The following is a 22,038-nucleotide window of genomic DNA, read 5'->3' as shown; positions in this document are numbered from 1 at the left end:
AAAAGAAAAGTGGTAAACAAAAGCAAAAACTGTTATATGTGAAAAGGCTAGGATGTGATTGCTTTAAAATTACTAAGCCTCTGAAGATAGCAAAGGATGTTAAAATTAAGAAGTTATTTATTAATTAAAAAATTAAACATTCCTTGGGATTTCCCTCGGGGTCCATTGCTTAGGACTTCGCCTTCCAATGCAGAGGGTACAGGTTCCATCTTTGGTCAAGGAGCTGAGATCCCACATGCCTGGCAGCCAATAAACCAAAACGAAAAAACAGAAACAAATTCAATAAAGACTTTTAAAATGGTTCACATGAAAAAAAATCTTTAAAAAAATATTAAGCAATCCAGGCTACTTCCAGGAAAACTAAAGATGTAACAAATACTGTAACAGAAAAATATTTTGGTAAGATTCAGATAGATTGAAGGTGATGTCTCCAGGTATGTCTGGAGGCAGAAGACCCTCCAGAGACATAGGGTTTCTGGGATAATTAAGGGTGCTGTACATTAGCATCACCCAGCATTGGACAGAGACCCACAGAAGAGAAAGGGTTATTACAAAGGCATTTGTTACAGTAGATTTTGTCTAATGAACTCCAAGAAGATTCACAGGGGACCCAAAAATTTTTTAAGAGGATTATATCAGTAGAAACAATGTCAGCTTGGAGCAAAAGGGACAGAAAGAGGGCAAAGTGAAACACCTTCATACTCTAAGACTCCACTAGGAGGAAATAGGCTGATAAGACAGCTTACCTGTTAATACGCACTGTTTCTCATGGAAAAGGATGAGTGGCTTGGTGTAACCAAGAGCCTGGAAGGCAAACTCAAAAGCCATGGAACATAACTCCTGAAGAGGAGTAGGACTGACTGATTTATAACAACAACAACAAAAACTTTCAACATTTTCTCAGCAGGATCTGAGAGCTTCCAGGAACCATGACTCCTGTGTGCCACTCATGTCTCCCTTTTTGAAAAAGGATGTGAGTAGTATACGTAGACATTCTTGTATGTTTATGTTGGATGTATGAGGGCAGATAACTAGTTTCATTAGTTTATGACTTCAAATGGAAAGGAACTAAACTTCAGGATTTCAACACAAAATTATATCCGAGGATCCTTATTGACAGCTGGACTTTAGTTAGATGACCAGATTATGTACATCAAGCAGACACTATAATGGAATGAAGCTTTGAGGGGCCTTGAATGTGTTTGTGCGTTTTGATATAGGAGTGATATGAATCCCTGGATCCAGACAGAAACATATTAATAACATAGTCTTTACTGATCCCCACCTCCTAGTACTCATGTCCTTGCATATTCCCTACCTGCTTTATATTGTAGATACTCTGTGTGTACAATGGAATACAACAGAAGAGGCGCTGTGAAACTTTGGACACTGTAGGTCAGAAAAATTGAATATATGTTCTCTCTCTTCCTTCCTCTCTCTCTCTTTCACTTTTTCCACTACAGGAAACCACCTACGATGTTATGAGCAATGCTATGGAATCAATATTTGGATGAGATTCTCTAGTCCATGCCAAGCCTCTACATGATTGCAGTCCTACCTGATAGCTTGACTGAAATCTCATGACACACCATGGATCAAAAATATTCACTTAACCTGTTCCAGGATCTGTGCTCCTCAGAAACTGCAGGTGAAAAAATGTTGATTTAGGTGGATAACTTGGGAGTACTTTATTAGACAAAGATAAATAATTAATACACCACTTATGCAAAGCAATGATGTGCAGGACAGCTGGTCTAAGCATCAAGCTGTCTTATTATTTCACCAGCTAAAAAATAAAGCAGAAGATGGTGGGTTCCATTATAACCACTGAGCAGCAGTAGCATCAAAACATGGCTTTTCTGTATGGTTTGTACTCAGTTATTCCTGATAAAACCTTAACAGAGTAAGTGAGATGTGCTGCGATTTATTGCCCACTTGGTAAGTCAACTGTTTCCATCACTCTTGTGTTACAGCCCATACTTCACCCACATAGAATGACTTGTATTTCCCCAGTGTGTCATATTTTTTATATGCTTGCATCGGATTTTCCCTTTGTCCTGTTGTCTTCTTGTCCAGCTAACAAACTCCTTCTCATCCTTCCTCAAATATGTCCTCTTCTGTAATGCCTTCCATAATGCTTTCGAGAAAATTGGCTCATTCTTTCGCCTGCTAATGCACCTTGAATATAATTCTTCCTGATGTCTATAATACTACAATATCTCTTTATTCCCAGTGCTTCCTAGACTGCCATACATGGAATAGGTGTTATTAATAAATATTCTCTGGCTTAAGGAAAGAATGAAAAGATGAGAAAGCCCTCTCAGGAGATCTGTTGAATAGGAAATACAAAATAAAAAATAAACTTAAGTTCTAGAATAAAGAGATGCAATATGCAATTAAGAAGTGACAATTTTATTATAGTGTTCCTAAATGTATCATTACTTTAAAATAGAAATATCTAACATATCACCAAGACAGATCCCTTGATTTAATATAGAAGCAAATTTTAATTTTTGTAGGAAAAAAAGCTGTGTTTTCTACTCGAGATGAATGACTGGACTAGTTGAATCTGATAGTTGTAAAACTCTGTGTGTGCACACACACTCAGTCATGTCCGACTCTTTGCAACCCCATGGACTATAGCCTATCAAGGTCCTCTGTTCATGGAATTTTCCAGGTGCAAATACTGGAATGGGTTGCTATTTTCTTCTCCAAGGAGATCTTCCCAACCCAGGGATCAAACCTGAGTCTCTTGTGTCTGCTGCATTGGCAGGCAGATTCTTTACCACTGCACCCCCTGGGAAGCACATAAAACAGCTATATCCCACTTATATTCCCAGAGATCATAAATTATGTTTCAAGACTGGCACATCTAGCAATGGTAAAAGAGATGCCAAGCAACTGGACTCGGCCAAACTGAACCGCAGATTCCAGGACCCTTTATAAAACAGCAGGGTCAGTGAGAGTTTCTGTTGACTTAGGGACATGTTTCTAAACACCTAGCACATACTTGAGCTTAAGAGTGGGCACGGACCCTGCCCATGAACTTCCTACAACAGAATACAAAAAGTAAGGAAACTTGGCAAGTGACTCATAGAATGATGGGTAAGACACCATAAGAGATGTAACAAACAGAAATTGAAAAGAGGCAACTAGGAATGTTGAAAGAATGGTAGCTCTTAAAGGGCATGATGGAGAATGTGGGTCTGAAAGAGGTTTTGAAGTACAGTTACACACCAGTGTATTCTATTACTCATTCAATGATTCTAAGAAACAGTACAACAAAGGATTGAGAGCATCACAGTGAGAGCCAGAGAGAACAGATCTGAAATTGTGCTTTTCCTTCTTGCTAATTATATGACCTTGAATATATGAACTTACCTTTCTGGGTCTCAACTTTATTGCATGTAAAATGAGGTCAAATAAAACTGTACGTAGAATAGTCAGAAAGATTATGTAAGGGAATCTATAGAAAAAAATATTATACAACCTAGCATATGTGCAGTTACAAACACACTGAAATAATTATTACTGCTCTTATTATAGCTATTAATATTAATATTAGTAGTTCTGTAGCTACCTGAGAGCCACAAAGGTGAACTTGTCCCTTTTCTCCTTCATACTGCTGTGATGGATGCCGATATGATGCCTGAAGTTGGAGCAATCTCCATGTGATGATGAGAAAAGGTCAAGAGCATGATACAGTGGTAGAAATGTTGACACTGTTTTCATTGGGCCTTTGGATCATGCCATTGGCATCTTTATTTTATTTATTTATTTATGACCATGCTGGGCCTTGGTGCTGCACAGCTTTCCTCTGGTTGTGGAGAGCAGGGCAGCTCTCTAGCTGTGGGGCGTCTGCTCCTCACTGCCGTGGCTTCTCTTGTCGTGGAGCAGGGCTCCAGGCACGTGGGCTTCAGTCCTTGTGGCTCCTGGGCTCTAGAGCACAGGCTCAGAAGCTGTGGCTCACAGGCTTAGCTCCTCTGCGGTGTATGGGATCCTCCCAACCCAGGGATCAAACCCGCATCTTCTATACTGCCAGGTGGATTCTTTACCACTGAGCCAGCAGCGAAGTCCCGACATCAGCATCTTACTGTAAGATGGTTGTTATAGGAGAGTCATAATTTATGTATTTTAAGTCACTAGTTAATAAATTTTATTTGTATCCCCAAGCACTGCTGGCTGGTCTGTTAACCATCCAGCAAAGCCCTTCTGGAATGATTATGATGTGGGAGACACTACATGGCATGATGGTGTTGGTAGGTGAAAGCAGGCCCCTTTGTTCTAGAAAGCAATACTATCCTGCAAAGTCTCACTAGATTCCAGGTTGGGAGGAAAGAGGACCGCTGCCGTCTGGATTCAGACTGCAGGCCCTTCCTTCCCCTTTGTGTTATCTCTGTGCCTATGTCGGAATCTGAGTTTCCTCATTGGCAGAATGGAAATAAATAATGAAGACTTTATCAAGCTGTCATGAGGAATAGATACAATAACATATGAAAATTTTCTTCCATAGTGCCTGGCAATAGAAATCATCATCAACTTGTAGTTATTCATGTTTTTATAGCATCATATTATCATTTCCTAATGGATTTTCTTGAAAAATTCCCCAAGTATGTAATATGTAAGCAACTAGGCTCCTAATTTGAAGTATCATTACAAAATTCCTCCTGGTCCAAGACCCAACTATTCTTATTTTTGATCTGTTTCTCTTATCCCCAGCCCCACCCGCCAACCAGTCAGAGCCCAGCTTAAAGGCCAGTTTATTGAACTGAACATTTCCAAAGTACCTTTATGTATATGGTAAAGAATATGGGCTTCCCTGTGGCTCAGAGGTTAAAGCGTCTGCCTCCAATGCGGGAAACCGGGGTTCGATCCCTGGGTTGGGAAGATCCCCTGGAGAAGGAAATGGCAACCCACTCCAGTATTCTTGCCTGAAGAATCCCATGGACGGAGGAGCTTGGTAGGCTACAGTCCATGGGGTCGCAAAGAGTTGGACACGACTGAGTGACTTCACTTTCACTTTCATGGTAAAGAATCCGCCTGCAGTGCAAGAGACCCAGGTTCAATCCCTAGGTTAAGAAGATGCCCTGTAGAAGGGAATCGCTACCTGCTCCACTATTCTTGCTTGGATAATTTCATGGACGGAGTGGCCTGGTAGGCTACAGTCCATGGGGTCACAAAGAGACATGCCTATCACTTTTTCTTTCACAAGAGCACCACTATTCCTTTACATATTTGAGGCTGCTCCCATGATACAAATGTGAGACTCCTGAGAGTTTTTGTTAAGTGATTATATCATACTAATTATCCTTGGAGGTTAAAATTTCTAAAAGTTAAATAGGAACCTCAGATTTTCTTTGAAATATACATTTACTTCCTGGGCATAATGAAGAGAAGTTTGCAAACTGTGTGAGAGTTGCATTAGAAGAGCTCATTTTGATTATGTTTTAAATGGTGATAATAAGGAAACATCCTAACTAATGGCTCCATTAGCATATTTCTTGGAATCGTGTTAGCACTATGTGACAGGGTTGAATCTAAATTAGTGAGTAATTTAGAGATAAAAAGTTTCTGCTCTAACTACAATTATATCTGCAAGTTCTTGAAATTATGGAGTAGAACACTTTTTAAGGTCATAGACACCTTAAAAACTTCGGGTGACCTATCTGATCCTATACTGATTCTATTTCCCATGGGATTTTGAGAAAAATTAAGTAGTATCTCCAAGCCTCACTGTTCATTTGTAAAATGCTAATGATCATTATATTCACTGAATAGAGTTGTGAGAATTGGATAAAACCATGAATGGAAAAATGCACTGAAAGTCATCCACGGGTTACAGGTATAATCTAGACATCAGACTCTCCTTTCTTCACAATACCTGGGTTGGATCAGCCTGAGTCCCCCTGTTGCATACCATATTTTCTCTCCAGTATTTCTGAAATCCTGAGGGAGGTCAGTTCTCACAGTCATATTTCATCTTGGCCTTCATTTCTGTTCAATACTGTTCTCTGTGTGAATTTCAGGATTTTTCTCTTTGTTGCTGTTCAGTGTCAATTCAAACAAAGCAAAGCGCATCCTCCTGATTTTCTTCTGTAAAAATTTAGTTCTTACTAGACCCCACTGCCACACTCTGCTCTATATCTCAGGTTTGTATAATCATATCATTAAACATCCATTAATGTACTCTGCCAAACAACTGGACTGCCTCCGCCCTTGGTTTCTCTTTCCCACTTTCCCATCTGAGAGTATTTATGTCACTGCTGCTTACCTCCCCATCCTCTCCACACACGTGATTATTGTGTTTGTTTTTTATGTCTTTTTAGCATTTTGAGTAAAGGAAATGTAGTTCTGTATGTTTTTAATTACCTAATGAATGGGCAAGTTGAGTTGCTCTTAAGAATCCATCTAGGACTGAAAAGACCCATCTTATCTTGACCGCCTGTTTGATCTTAGTTATAAGTTGAACAGCCTGACCTACTTTACAAGGGCAGGCCATTTGTTTAAGGAAGATAGTATTTATTTTCAAAGTGTATATGCTCTCATTCTGGCCTTAATATGCTCATCTGTCTGAAGAGAGAAAGAATATTTTATCTGTCCAATATGGTGCTTGTGATGAGTAAATTAGAAAATCAGTATTGATATATTTTGCAAAATGTAAAATCTAATACATGGGCAAAATTGAATTGAAACATGGCACAGTAAACAAAACATGGACCCTAAAATTAATAGACCTGTTAAGTGACCTTAATGAGTCTTTCGACCTGCCTTTACTTCACTGACTCTTAAAAACATTGTTGCTGTTGTTCAGTTGCTAAGTCCTGTGTGACTCTTTGTGACCCCATGGACTACAGCATGCCAGGCACCTCTGTCCTCCGCTATCTCCCTGAGTTTGCTCAGATTCGTGTCCACTGAGTCGGTGATGCCATCCAACCATCTCCTCTTCTGTTGTCCCCTTCCCCTCCTGTCTTCAATCTTTCCCAGCATCAGGGTCTTTCCCAAGGAGTCGGCTCTCCTCATCAGGTGGCCAAAGTACTGGAACTTCAGCTTCAACATCAGTCCTACCAATGAATATCCAGGGTTGATTTCCTTTAGGATTGACTGGTTTGACCTTGCTGTCCAAGGGACTCTCAAGAGTCTCCTCCAACCCCACAGTTCGAAAGCATCAATTCTTTGGTGCTCAGCCTTCTTTATGGTCCAACTCTCACATCCATACATGACTACTGGAAAAACCATGGCTTTGACTGTACAGATCTTTATCTGTAAAGTGATGTCTCTGCTTTTTAATACACATCTAGGTTTGTCATTTTTCCTGAAAAAGAAGAAAATAATAATACTTTTCTGCAGATCTGTTACAAAAATTAAGAGAAAGCTTTGAATTAGTTTCTTTTTTGTTTTTACAGTACAAAAAGAATAGACTAAATGAATTCTATTCATACTCCTTTCTCATATATTTGGCTCTGGGAGTCAAGAATATTATCTTTCTTCTTGCCCAGAATTCTGTTAGCTCTGCTTGAGGGAGACAGGATGGTAAATGTGCTGTAGCTGACAGGCAGCAGGACCCTGTCCATGAAAAGCACAGAAGAGAGCACAGGTCTTAGGCCTTGTTTGGACCGCGAGTCGGGGGATGATCATCTTAAGGCCATTCTGCTTTCCTTTCATGCAGTTTAGCTTCATTCATTCGGTGTCACTGTCAGCTTGCTGCCTAAAGAGATAAGTAGGTGAGAGGCTTCCTTCGTGGTGCTGCTGACAAAGGAAGAGTTATGTCTGGTTTCTGCTGAGCATAAGATAGAAACAAAATTTGTCACACTACTGCCCCTTTTTAGGAAGACAAACTTTAAAAATTACCATCTGGGTTAACTGCTTTTTGCGATAATATGAAGTCTTACAATAAATAGCAATGAGTATCTATAAGGTACCAGGCACTGGGCTTGTTGCTGGGATTGCAGAGAAAAATCCCACACGGTGATTTGCTCCTGCCTTCATGTAGTTCTCAAATTAGGGGAGAATCTGAGACTCAAGTTTTAATTCTGTATGCTGCTGCTGCTGCTAAGTCGCTTCAGTTGTGTCCGACTCTGTGCGACCCCATAGACGGCAGCCCACCAGGCTCTGCCGTCCCTGGGATTCTCCAGGCAAGAACACTGGACTGGGTTGCCATTTCCTTCTCCAATGCATGAAAGGAAAAGTGAAAGCGAAGTCGCTCAGTCGTGTCCAACTCTTAGCGACCCCATGGACTGCAGCCTACCGGGCACCTCCGTCCATGGGATTTTCCAGGCGAGAGTACTGGAGTGGGGTGCCATTGCCTACTCCATTAATTCTGTATAGGCTCCGCTTAAGCTGGGGACTCAATATGAACAGATGTTTGCCAGAGAAGGAAAAAAAAAGGTTTGGGTCTTAAGGTCTCTCAGAACACTCAGAAGCCATCGTGTTGCTAATGGGGTGGAATTGAACAGAGATAGAGTAAAGAGGGGCCACTGTAGGGATAGACACTTGTCATGTTATTTAGCAAGAAATGGAATGCTTGTTAATAGGTAAGGGAGCTTCTTGGGGCTTCTCACGTGGCTCAGTGGTGAAGGATCCATTTGCAGTGCAGGAGACAGGGTTCAATCCCTGAGTAAGGAAGATTCCCCGGAGAAGCAATGGCAACCGATGACAGTGTTCTTGACTGGGAAATCCCATGGACAGAGGACCCTGGCGGGCTCTAGTCCATGGAGTCACAAAAGAGTCAGACATGACTTAGCAACTAAACAACAGGAGAGTTTATTAGAAAAGTGCTCTCAAATTGTCACTTCAATATGCTACACTCTCCCTTCTTTCCAGGGCATGTCAGTTCTATAGTAGTCCCAGCTCTTATAAAAGCTGTTGCTGAGGCCAACTCTTGGACTACCTTAATGCTGTATTTGAACTGATCTCGTTGGGGGAAGACCTACGCCCGCAGCGGCGTTCACTCTGCAACCCTCTGCTACCCTCTTCTGGTGAGAGTCTATCACTGCAACTAGCCCTTAAATCCGGGCCAATCTGTCATCTCTAGGTATGGTTCAGATCAGATCAGGTAAGATCAGATCAGTTGCTCAGTCGTGTCCGACTCTTTGCGACCCCATGAATCGCAGCACTCCAGGCCTCCCTGTCCATCACCAACTCCCGGAGTTCACTCAGACTCACGTCCATCGAGTCAGTGATGCCATCCAGCCATCTCATCCTCTGTCGTCCCCTTCTCCTCTTGCCCCCAATCCCTCCCAGCATCAGAGTCTTTTCCAATGAGTCAACTCTTCGCATGAGGTGGCCAAAGTATTGGAGTTTCAGCTTTAGCATCATTCCTTCCAAAGAAATCCAAGAGCTGATCTCCTTCAGAATGGACTGGTTGGATCTCCTTGCAGTCCAAGGGACTCTCAAGAGTCTTCTCCAACACCACAGTTCAAAAGCATCAATTCTTCGGCACTCAGCCTTTTTCACAGTCCAACTCTCACATCCATACATGACCACTGGAAAAACCATAGCCTTGACTAGACAAACCTTTGTTGGCAAAGTAATGTCTCTGCTTTTGAATATGATATCTAGGTTGGTCATAACTTTCCTTCCAAGGAGTAAGCGTCTTTTAATTTCATGGCTGCAGTCACCATCTGCAGTGTTTATGGTTGGTAAGGGCCAAATTGCGGAAAATGACATAGGGCAGGACTTCATAGCCAGATCCAGCTCCAGGATTTAGGAAAACAAGCACAACCCAAGAATTTGACATCTGAAGGCGATGGTGAGAGACTTCAGGTGGTGGGCTCAAAGTCATATCAGGCAATGACCCATTCCGTCACTGGCATGCTCCCCTCAAAAGGGTAGACAATACATGAGTAACAAAAAGATTATTTTCCATTAGATCATGTTAGGAAGCATCTTCCATGATACCTTTCCTGGTCATCTTATTTAAAATGATAATCTTCCCACTTCTATTTCTTTTCATGTTTCATTTTTCTCTATAACATTTAGTTATCTAACAGATTATATTTAATAGCTTAATTTTTATTAATTGTCTGTATATGCTGCTAGAACAGCAGGAGATCATGGCCTTTTTGTGTGTGTGTCACTGTTCTGTCTGTAACACTTAGATTGGGGCCCAACACCTATTATTTGCTCCATAAACACTTTCCGAATAAAGAAAAAACACTAGGAATCAGAATCTGATCACTAGATTATAGGTTGGGATGAGAATCTTCCATTACAAATGCAATTAAATCCTTCATTCCTGCTGCTTAGAAGTGAGAACCAGGTAAGGACTGTAGATATGAACTGAATTATCAAAATTAGGCCCAAGATTAGTCTCACTTTCAGTTAGTGTGATTGGTGGGTTTGGCTATCATTCTCAAAGTTTATAAGAATTACCCAGGAGGCTTGTTTAAATGCAGATTCCTGAATCCCAACCCTAGAAGTTATAATTCAGAGGGAATGGATTGTGGTTCAAACATCCGGATTTTAAACAAGCACCCCCAAGATATTCTAATGGAGGAAGTCCATTCATGACATTTAAACGGAAAGGAAAAAAAAAACATAAAAGCAAGTCCTTCATGATTCAAGATTAAAATCATTCTTAGAGATTGAGGCAGAAAAAGCAATGGTACCCCACTCCAGTACCATTGCCTGGAAAATCTCATGGATGGAGGAGCCTGGTGGGCTGCAGTCCATGGGGTCGCTAAGAGTCGGACACAACTGAGCGAGTTCACTTTCACTTTTCCCTTTCAGGCATTGGAGAAGGAAATGGCAACCCACTCCAGTGTTCTTGCCTGGAGAATCCCAGGGACAGGGAAGCCTGGTGGACTGCTGTCTATGGGGTCGCACAGAGTTGGACAAGACTGAAGCGACTTAGCAGCAGCAGTGGCAGTAGAGATTGAGGAAGATCATTCAAGTGGGAATTTTGCTTATGGAATAAAATGGTGGTGGAGACTGGGGACCAGTGAAGCCTGAATGTATCAGAGCATCACTGCAAGCTTGATTTTAGCACTTGCTAAAATGTACTTTCTGCGATGTTATTCTCAAGAGTTGCATTTTAGTATTCAACGGTGATTTTGATGCTAGGAGTCCGAAAGTCATACTTTGAAAAATACTGGTATGAAAGGAAGAGAAGGGAAATTTGAAAAAAAAAAATACGTGCTGATTTCAAGTACTATTCCAAAAGAGCTTTACACAGAGGAAAATATTACGACCATTATTTTACAGGTGAGAAAAATTAGAACTACACATGATATAAGACCCTGCGGTCACATTGATAGGAAAGAGGTGAGCTTTGACTTGAGTAAAAGAATTCTTAAATTCACCAGCGATGGTCCTTTTGCTGCTGTTAGATTTATCTAGTGTTTGCAGTGATCATCTTGTAGCACTTATACAGTTTGGCCAACTCTCCATAGTTGTGTGGGCTTCCCAGGCGGTGCTAGTGGTAAAGCACGCACCTGCCAATGCAGGAGATGTAAGAGATGCAGGTTTGATCCCTGGGTCAGGAAGATCCCCTGGAGAAGGGCATGGCAACCCACTCCAGTATCCTCAGCTGGAGAATCCCATGGACAAAGGAGCTTGGCAGGCTATACACAGTCCATAGGGTCACACAGAGTAGGACATGGTTGGAGTGACTTAGCATGCAAGCACACATGTAGTTGTGTAAACCCTGCTACAATCAAGATATAGAATCTTACCACCACCCCAGAAGATCCTCTGGGACCATTTTGCAATTATTTCCCTTCTCTCATCACTGGAAGCCACCTTTCTATTTTCTGTTTCTGAGTTTGACTAATTTCAGTTCAGTTCAGTCACTCAATCTTGTCCAACTCTTTGCAACCCCATGAATTGCAGCACGCCAGGCCTCCCTGTCCATCACCAACTCCCGGAGTTCACTCAAACTCACGTCCATCGAGTCAGTGATGCCATCCAGCCATCTCATCCTTTGTCGTCCCCTTCTCCTCCTGCCCCCAATCCTTCCCAGCATCAGAGTCTTTTCCAATGAGTCAACTCTTCGCATGAGGTGGCCAAAATATTGGAGTTTCAGCTTCAGCATCAGTCCTTCCAATGAACATCCAGGACTGATCTCCATCAGAAAGGACTTGGGTCTCCTTGCAGTCCAAGGGACTCTCAAGAGTCTTCTCCAGCACCACAGTTCAAAACCATCAATTCTTTGGCACTCAGCTTTCTTCACAGCCCAACTCTCACATCCATACATGACCACAGGAAAAACCATAGCCTTGACTAGACGGACCTTTGTTGGCAAAGTAATGACTCTGCTTCTGAATATGCTATCTAGGTTGGTTGGAACTTTTCTTCCAAGGAGTAAGCGTCTTTTAATTTCATGGCTGCAATCACCATCTGCAGTAATTTTGGACCCCCCCCAAAATAAAGTCTGACACTGTTTCCACTGTTTCCCCATCTATTTCCCATGAAGTGATGGGACCAGATGCCATGATCTTCGTTTTCTGAATGTTGTGCTTTAAGCCAACTTTTTCACTCTCCTCTTTCACTTTCATCAAGAGGCTTTTGAGTTCCTCTTCACTTTCTGCCATAAAAGTGGTGTCATCTGCATATCTGAGGTTATTGATATTTCTCCCAGCAATCTTGATTCCAGCTTGTGTTTCTTCCAGTCCAGCGTTTCTCATGATGTACTCTGCATATAAGTTAAATAAGCAGGGTGACAATATACAGCCTTGAGGTACTCCTTTTCCTATTTGGAACCAGTCTATTGTTCCATGTCCAGTTCTAACTGTTGCTTCCTGACCTGCATACAGGTTTCTCAAGAGGCAGGTCAGGTGGTCTGGTATTCCCATCTCTTTCAGAATTTTCCACAGTTTATTGTGATCCACATAGTCAAAGGCTTTGGCATAGTCAATAAAGCAGAAATAGATGGTTTTCTGGAACTCTCTTGCTTTTTCCATGATCCAGTGGATGTTGGCAATTTGGTCTCTGGTTCCTCTGCCTTTTCTAAAACCAGCTTGAACATCTGGAAGTTCACAGTCCACGTATTGCTGAAGCCTGGCTTGGAGAATTTTGAGCATTACTTTACTAGCGTGTGAGATAAGTGCAATTGTGCGGTAGTTTGAGCATTCTTTGGCATTTCTTTTCTTTGGGGTTGGAATGAAAACTGACTTTTTCCAGTCCTGCGGCCACTGCTGAGTTTTCCAAATTTGCTGGCATATTGAGTGCAGCACTTTCACAGCATCATCTTTCAGGATTTGGAATAGCTCAACTGGAATTCCATCACCTCCACTAGCTTTGTTCGTAGTGATGCTTTCTAAGGTCCACTTGACTTCACATTCCAGGATGTCTGGCTCTAGGTGAGTGATTGATCACACCATAGTGATTATCTTGGTCATGAAGATCTTTTTTTTTTTGTAGAGTTCTTCTGTGTATTCTTGCCACCTCTTCTTAATATCTTCTGCTTCTGTTAGGTCCATACCATTTCTGTTCTTTATCGAGCCCATCTTTGCATGAAATGTTCCCTTGGTATCTCTAATTTTCTTGAAGAGATCTCTAGTCTTTCCCATTCTGTTGTTTTCCTCTATTTCTTTGCATTGATCGATGACTAATTTAAGTATCTCATATAATTGAATCATGAAATTTTTGTTTTTTAGCCATGGGATTATGTAACTCACCATAATGTCCTTAAGGTTCATCTGTGTTGTGTATATGACAGGATTTCCTTTTTGAAAGCTGAATAGTATTCCATTGTGTATGTGTGTGTTCATATATATGTGTGTATGTGTATCTATATATATTTATTACATCATATTTTCTTTATCCATTCATCCATTGATAGACACTTAGGCTGTTTCCATGTGTTGGCTATTTTAAATAATGCTGCAACAAACATGGATATGCAAATATCTCTTTGAGAATTTTATTTTTATTCTTCTGGATAAATGCCCAGAAGTGGGATTGCTGAATTATATGGTTATTTTTAATTTTTAAAGAACTCTATATAGTGGTTTCTAGACCATCTGCACCACTTTACACTCTCATCAATAGTGCACAAGGATTCTGAATTCTCCACATCTTTACCAGCATTTGTTATTTTATGCTGTGTTTTTTTTTTTTTTTTTGTAGTGGCTAACCAAACTGGCATTAGGTGATATTTCATTATGGTTTTGATTTGCATTTCTCTGATGATTAGTGATGTTGAGCATTAAAAAATATTTTTAATGTCTTTCAGCCTACTGGGGGTCCAGCACTCAGTTGCAACCACAGACTGAATCCTGACTCTCGTGCTGTCTCTGTGACTGCCTTCACCCCAGCTCCTCTTGGTACCTTTAATAAATTTAATGGCAATTTTTATATCTTCTTTAAAGAAATAGCTACTTCAGTCCTTCTTACCTTCTCCTGGTAACTTGAAGGGATGTTCTCATCCAGCTGATCACTCAAAAGATTCTTACACAAAATTTCTTCTTTGGAGACCGCAAGGTAGAAACGCCCTTATTGTCTTGCTGGCTTCATAAATATCAGCATTCGTGCTGTGTGCAGATTGATTCAGAGCTTTTAGACACCTACAGTTTTATGCCAAAAATAAGATGAAATCACTGTTTCCTAGGCAACAATTTCATGGAAAATACATAGTTTTCCTCCAAAAGTGTCTTAAATGGTAAAATTTACTATTTACTATCCTAACGTGTTCACTTTTTAAAGGAACAATTGACAACCAAATGCTTTAGCAGGCATGGATTATTAAATTAGGCAGCTAAACTCTGATCGAGTTCTAACTCATGCACAAGGGCCGGATGACCTTTTCTGTGTAAGCACTACATGGCAGATACCAATGGGGCAGGGTGTAAGGACAGAAGGAAGGATGGAAGAAAGCAGAGAGAAGGACAAGGAGTTGGGGAGGGAGGAAGAATTTACTAATGCATATCTATGGGATTGTTTTGAAGATTAAAGCAAAAGGCTCTTCATGGGACTAGACGCTTACTATACCCTCAGTAAATGGTGACATTGTTATTTTTTATCTTGTTAAACTAAAAACAGTTGTTTCCAAGCCAAAAACTTAGGCAAGCACTCAAGTATTAAAAGTATCCAGAAACATGTCCTGCATTGTATCTGAGATGGTATGGTATGTTTGGGTCTAGGCATTAATAGACTGGCACAGACAAATCTGTCCTTTTTGACTTAAATTGACATTAAGATATAAAGATTTGGAGTCTGGATGAATTTCATCCCAATTATTCCAGCTATTTAGACCTCCTATCTAGAAGGCTTTATAAGAAATATTTTATATACATTAACTCTTTACACTCTGACACTCCTAGAGAAGAAACATATCATTGTTAATACTTTAAAGGCATGAAAGAGATGCTCAGAGATTTTAAGTGATCAGATCAAGCTTGCAAGATTTGTTTAAGTCTAGTTTCTAGAATTCAATGTCAGGTCAGCTCCTTGATGTCCAGCTGCACACTAACCTACAGGTCCTTTCTTTTGTCCTTTTTCTAGGGAAATTGATAAGGCATTTTCATAAATTAGAACTAGCTAAATAATATTTAACAAAATGGTCCTAGACAAATCATGTATGGCTTATCTAGTAGAGTGAGTCAGTACACACTACCTAATGCTCCAGGCTACGAGTAGGACACAAATCAAAATTATAAATTGTTTTGGTAGTACTTTCCCACCAGAGAACCTTCTTTAGAACTAGGTTAATTACACAATAATAAGTATATTTCACAGTAATTCATAGTGTTATTATATCAAACCTGAAACCTCCCTGGGTTCATACAGATGCCTTAGAAACACAACTGCTACAGAATAGGTTAATGGCAAATTCTGGGATAGAAACACATCCTGTCCCTTTTTATTCCCTCATCTTAAGTCACTTCAAAAATAAACCTCAGAAAAGAGTGCATTGAAATAAGACACAAATGAACTCATTCAATGAACCGGCACCCAACCTTCAGCTAGTTTTATAAACTGCAAAACTATTATTTCATTTAATTTGTATGCAGTTCAGTTCAGTTCAGTCGCTCAGTCATGTCCAACTCTTTGCGACCTCATAGACTGCAGCGTGCCAGGCTTCCCTGTTTATCACCAACTTCTGCAGCTTGTTGAAACTCATGTCCGTCGAGTCGGTGATGCCATCCAACCACCTCATTCTCTGTCATAGATTTTCTTATTTTGACACACTTATACTCACACATTTTAGAGGGAATAGCTTACAACAAATTTCAGGGAAGTCTTCTTGGTGTATTTTTCAGACAAACAAAACATACATGTTCTCGTCAGTTAAAAACATATTTTCCTCTCTCTTTTCCAGAGTTGAGTGCAATCCTCCTGTAGGCTGATGACATTGCATTTATTTTCATTTAAGGGCTGGCTTGGATGGAGACGTTCAACTGGTTCACTGTTTCCCGCTCTCTCCCTTGGCTAACAGATGAGAATGTTTTTGTTTCCTTTGTCAGTTTGGATCCAGACTATTAGCTCGATATTGATAATATGATGCTCTGAGAGGTATCAGCTGATTAGGCTCTGAAACAGAATATGCTTTTGTTGAAAATGGATCAAACATTTATATATCCTTTTAACAGTGTTGTAACCACATTACTGTGGGTGAGGTATAACGCGGTTAGCCACCGATCAAGAGAGGGAAACCAGAATGTGGTTTATAATTCCGTCACTCACAGTCCCCTGGGGGGAACACAGTAGGACAGCCAGTGTCGCCCAGGGGAAGGCAGGAGAGCAGGGAGCTGTGCTTGGTGTCTTTGCTGTGGTTTCCATGGGTAAGCAAGTTTAGGATTAGCTACTTTGAATAATTTCAGCTAACTTTCAGACATAGGCGCTGCCCCTGGTTGTCTGATATCTCGTCTTGGGACAATTAGGGCAGGTACACAGTGACCCGGGGCTTCCCGGTGGCTCAGCGGTAAAGAGCCCATCTGCAGTGCAGGGGACTCGGGTTCAGTCCCTGGGTCAGGAAGATTCTCTGGAGAAGGAAATGCAACCCACTCCAGGATTCTTGCCTGAGAAATCCCACAGACAGAGGAGCCTGGTGGGCTGCAGTCCATGGGGTCGCAAAGAACCAAAGACGACTTAGCGACAACAATAACATCAAACAGTGGCCCAGAGCGTGAGAACCTGATGGGAGCTGGTTCGGAGTGTGAACTTAATGGTCCATTGAAAGGAAACTGACTGGCCTTTCATCGGGGCCTCAAGATGGGATCAAGACAGAATTAACAACAACAACAAAAAAATCATAGACAAAGGAAAGAATGTAAGCGGTATACCTTGTTTCTATGTTTTGTTATTGCCTCTCAGATCCTTTGGGCTTCCCTAGTGGCTCAGTGGTAAAGAACTTGCCTGACAATGCAGGAAATGCAGGTTCAGTCCTTGGGTGGGGAAGATCCCCTGGAGAAGGAAATGGTAACACACTCCGGTATTTTTGCCTGGGAAATCCCATGGACAGAGGAGCCTGGCAGGCTACAGTCCATAGGGTCGCAAAGAGTCTGACATGACTTAGTGACCGAGCATGCATGCACACTCAGATCCTTCTCTTTTCTTATGGGTTAGATAGAGATTCTCTGCCAGATGTTCAACCATTCATTTCATTTTCCCCCTGGGTATAAAGGAGGAAACTCCAAATTCCCTTATAATTAAGTCGGTCCATTTGACTTAATTCTGGTGAAAAAAATGAAGATAGAATTGAGAACACATTCAGATCTGATCACAAAACCCTCACCTTCCCCCTTTCAACCCCATAGACATTTGGGGACTGTATATTGAAAGTAAGTGGCACAATTAGAAAGTAACTTGGGTCCTAAATTAATGTGTAGCAGAAAAGACACCATTTCCAGCAGAAAAGAAATCAATCCCCAAATGTCTTGCTGTCACAGCTAACATAAGCAACCAACAAGTCTTTTGAAGTTTAAGGACTTATCTGTTAACTTGCCTATGGATGCTTGGTCATTTTCAGAGCAATGACATTGTTAGATAGGAAATCTTATAGTTCAAATCTCATAGGGTATAAAGTATGATGCTAGTAAGATATGACACTAACACTGTAACATTTCTACATAGTACAATGAACCAAAATTTTTCTCAGTGTTTAGAGAAAAATTTTCTCAGTGCATTTTCTCCCTTGTTACTATTCTCAATGATAATTCCTTGGTTTTGCAAAAGTCACTGTGAGACAGGAATTCTTGAGATATAGGAAAGGTTTTCCTGTGCCTTAGATTAGGAGCATCTAGAAGGCAGAAGGGTTTTGTTGTTGTTGTTGTTCTCTTTTTCTTTTCCTTTTTAATTTTCCACTCTATACCAACGTTTGCTGTTGTTGTTCAGTCACTCAGTTGTGTCTGATTCTTTGTGACCCCACAGACTCCAGACCACCGGGCTTCCCTGTCCTTCACCATCTCCTAGAGTTTGCTCAAACTCATCTCTGTTGAGTCGGTGATGCCATCCAGCCATCTCGTCTTCTGTCATCCCCTTTTCCTCCCGCCTTCAATCTTTCCTAGCATCAGGGTCTTTTCCAATGAGTCAGTTCTTCGCATCAGGTGGCCAAAGTATTGGAGCTTCAGCATCAGTCCTTCCAATGAATATTCAGGGTTGATTTCCTTTAGGATTAACTGATTTGATCTTCTTGCAGCCCAAGGGACTCTCAAGAGCCTTCTCCAGCACCACAATTCAAAGGCATCAATTCTTCAGTGCTTAGCCTTTATGGTACAATTCTCACATCTGTAGATGACTACTGGAAACTATAGCTTTGACTATACAGACCTATGTTGGCAAAGTAATGTCTCTGCCAACAACTTTCTCTCTCTAACTCACAAACTGACTGGTCAGCATGGAGTCATGTATATAGTAGTTTTGTATCATATATTTGTGTGTTTAATTTTATGGACACTTACTTAGTTATTGTGGTTTGAGCTGTTTAAAGGTCTGTTTTCTGTTTTAGCTAGCCTGACAAGCATACTTGTGGAAAACACTACAAAGAATCACCTATTATTAGATTTTAAAGCATGAGGCTAATAAGCCCTTATTACACATCCCTTGTCATCTGTGGTGCCTACCGCTGCTCCTCAGGGTTACCTTTTAGATTATTTTAAAAAAAAAAAAACACCTTGCTTCCAGGAACTACGCCTATAGTTGTAGTTGATTGATCCTGGTAAAGCTAGATGAAGCCTGCAAACTTTCATAATCATTTATGGTTCTGAGAAGCAAAGGAACCCTTGAAGATTATATAACATGCCCATTCCCCAGACTTTAAGGCAGTTTAGGTATGTTTGTGTTGTATGTGATATATATCATGGAAATATAATAAAATCAGTTTTTTCTGTTTTTATTTAAATTCTCTAGAGCTCCTTCTCCATTCTTTTTAAAAATCACATGCATTGTTGAAGGAGCAAAGCTGACTAATTCCATTTCTCATTTTTCCTACTAGGGAAACTGAGCCAGCCAAGCAACATTTTTTCCTTCTGCTTCAAAGAATTTTTTATTTCTTCCCTTGTACACATCCCCTTATCACTCTGTCCTTTCCAAGTCACATTTTGCTGCTCCTTCAGAAGGTAAAAGTATTTTTTGAAAAATATCATATCACTCTGTTGTATTCACTGGCTGTCTATACCATTTCTCTAAGATTGACTTGTATCTCTATACCATTTGAATGCTTCTGCCTTTCTCATAGAACCGAGATGGTAGTGTTGTTCAGAATTTGTGTAATGAATGCTTATTGAGTGACTTCAAATCTACTACACAGGAATGTCTTCTGCATCCCTGATTGTGAAAACTGCACAATAAAAGCTGTATCTATGTAACTTGTCTTGCCACTGCCTTGGGCTGGGAGCTTATGGACTGTGGATACTTGATTTATTTAATTTCTGTACTAGATCTAGAATAATGATGATATACTAATAATATATACAACTAATAATGCAACTATATAATAATATATATCACAATGTATTAACCAGAGTCACACTATTTGTCCTCATGGAGTTTACTCTAGCAGGAGAAACACACATAAATAGATTACAAAACAAAAGCTTATTTAGTTTCTTTGTAAAAAGGGATTTAAAAGTAATGAATAGAGTGTACAGAGTATATAATAGGGGTGCCTGACTTGGTTGGAAGAGTTATGAATGGTTTCCCTGTTGAAGTGATTCTTTAAGCTGAGACCTGAAGGATGAATAGAAATGAGTCAGTAATTATTTTACTTGGCTTCAGTATTAATCACCAAATTGCTAAATGTGATTTAAATTATTTGCTTCCATTTACATTTTTTTTTTTTTTGGATAAACCTATGTAGGGCATCAGATAGTTTTTAACTTAAAAAAAGTTTTTAATTTAAAAAGTCAGGGATGAAAACTAAAATGCTATGCAGGAACATAATGTAAGGATTCTACATATCTTATTCTTTCCAAAGAGCTTTCAACCAAAGACCACGTGTGATTACATGTTGAGTCCTTTTTCTAGTGAATATAAAGGAGAACATAGCAACGTCCATGTTAGCACTACACTTTTTTGGCTGTGCTGTGCTTGTCTTCAAGTTAAGTAGATGAATTCAGTTTTTTTTTTTTTTAATTTTAAACCAACAGTTAAGGTTTGTTTTAATTGCACATAGTTCAAATATGACCATATGCATTGCAATTGTTATATCACATTTACAAAAATGAACCAGTGTTTACAACAGGCATCCTACCTGCATAGGGACTGTTTTGAGATTCAAATAAGAAAATAAACATGAAAGAGATATGAAGAGGGATGAAATACAAGGTGTAGGACACATGCTATATTTGTGACATTCTTTCCACCCTTCTGGTTACTTCAAAATACAACTATGAGAACTTAGGAATGGTTCATGAGATTGTTTTAATGAAAGAACAAAGTTAAGATGAATAGAAGAAAACAAAAAAAGGAAGAAGAAAAACCTCCACATAATTATTTTTAAAATTAGCAGTAGATAACTTTGAGGATTACATCAAAATTATGAATTGTGGGACTAAAATGCTCATCTAATACTTAATGCCAATTAACTTTAAAGTGGTTAAAATAATGCATTTTATGTTATATATATTTATCACAACAGAAAAAGTGATTCTACAGTTGATAATATAATAAAGTGTTTGCTCAAATACAATATAGTATTGATGCAAAAATTTTAAATAAACAATTAATAAATAGAACCTAATAGAATAATTAAAGCATGATAAACTATCATCAAATGAAACCTAGTCCAGAATGAAAGAATATTTTATTATTAGGTAATCTATTCATAATTTTATCAAGATTATTTGACAAATGACAAATCTCCAAACATGTTACAAAAAAGGATCAGAGTTAAGCATCTGTTTCTGACAAAGTAGCAATAGATAGAGATGTGTCATGTGTATCAGAAAAGTATTCTTACTAAAACCAGGTGGCTCAGATGGTTAAGCATCTGCCCGCAATGTGGGAGACCCAGGTTTGATCCCTCGGTTGGGAAGATCCCCTGGAGAAGGAAATGGCAACCCACTCCAGTATTCTTGCCTGAAAAATTCCATGGACGGAGGGGCCTGGTAGGCTACAGTCCATGGGGTCACAAAGAGTCAGACACGACTGAGTGACTTCACTTTACTGCCACTATTATGTAGTATCATTTGTGAGTATTGAACAATGCAACTGGACAAAGAATAGAAAAAAATTATGCACATTAGGAAGTATATAAAATTCTTATTCTTTGTACTTCATATAATTGTTTGCTATAAAAACTAATCACTTTTTCAGAAATTTTTAAAGTCAAATAAAGGTACTCACAAGGATTCTATCCCTGGGTTGGGAATATCCCGTGGAAGAGGAAATGGTAACCCACTGCAGTATTCTTGCCTGGAAAAATCCCTTAGACGGAGGAGCCTGGCGGGCATGACTGAGCACATTAAACTCTAATGCTGTCTAAAAAGGTTCTTACAAAGGATAAGAGAATGTATTAAGCTGAAAGTTAATTTACCAAAACCAATTAGTACAAAACAAAGTACATAAAGAAAATATAATGAAATATCCCCATTTCACATAAAAATAAAAAGAAAATAAATTTTATATTTTATTTACTTATTGAAATATAGTTGATTTACA

The 22,038-nt window shown here is 39.8% G+C and overlaps 1 long non-coding RNA gene across 2 annotated transcripts in view; it reads left to right on the top strand.

Moving 5' to 3' along the window:
* LOC147342580 (uncharacterized) overlaps positions 1-19,745 on the top strand; it is a 105,042-nt gene extending 85,297 nt beyond the window's left edge. The window contains exons 3-4 of one of the 2 annotated variants that reach the window (XR_015157408.1): positions 1,464-1,648; positions 19,373-19,745. This is a non-coding gene — a long non-coding RNA (uncharacterized LOC147342580). Of the gene's footprint in view, positions 1-1,463; positions 1,649-14,173; positions 14,313-19,372 lie in introns of those variants that run through there. The other variant, XR_015157407.1, reaches the window with a different exon arrangement.
* Positions 19,746-22,038: the final 2,293 nt, after the last annotated feature.

Source organism: Bos grunniens, chromosome 29, assembly GCF_055505025.1.
Source record: "Bos grunniens cultivar Pamir isolate PY7600 chromosome 29, Bosgru_T2T1.0, whole genome shotgun sequence".
Taxonomy (NCBI): Eukaryota; Metazoa; Chordata; class Mammalia; order Artiodactyla; family Bovidae; genus Bos; species Bos grunniens.
Note: the sequence above shows the minus strand (reverse complement) of the source record. Positions and strands in the feature narration are given on the sequence as shown.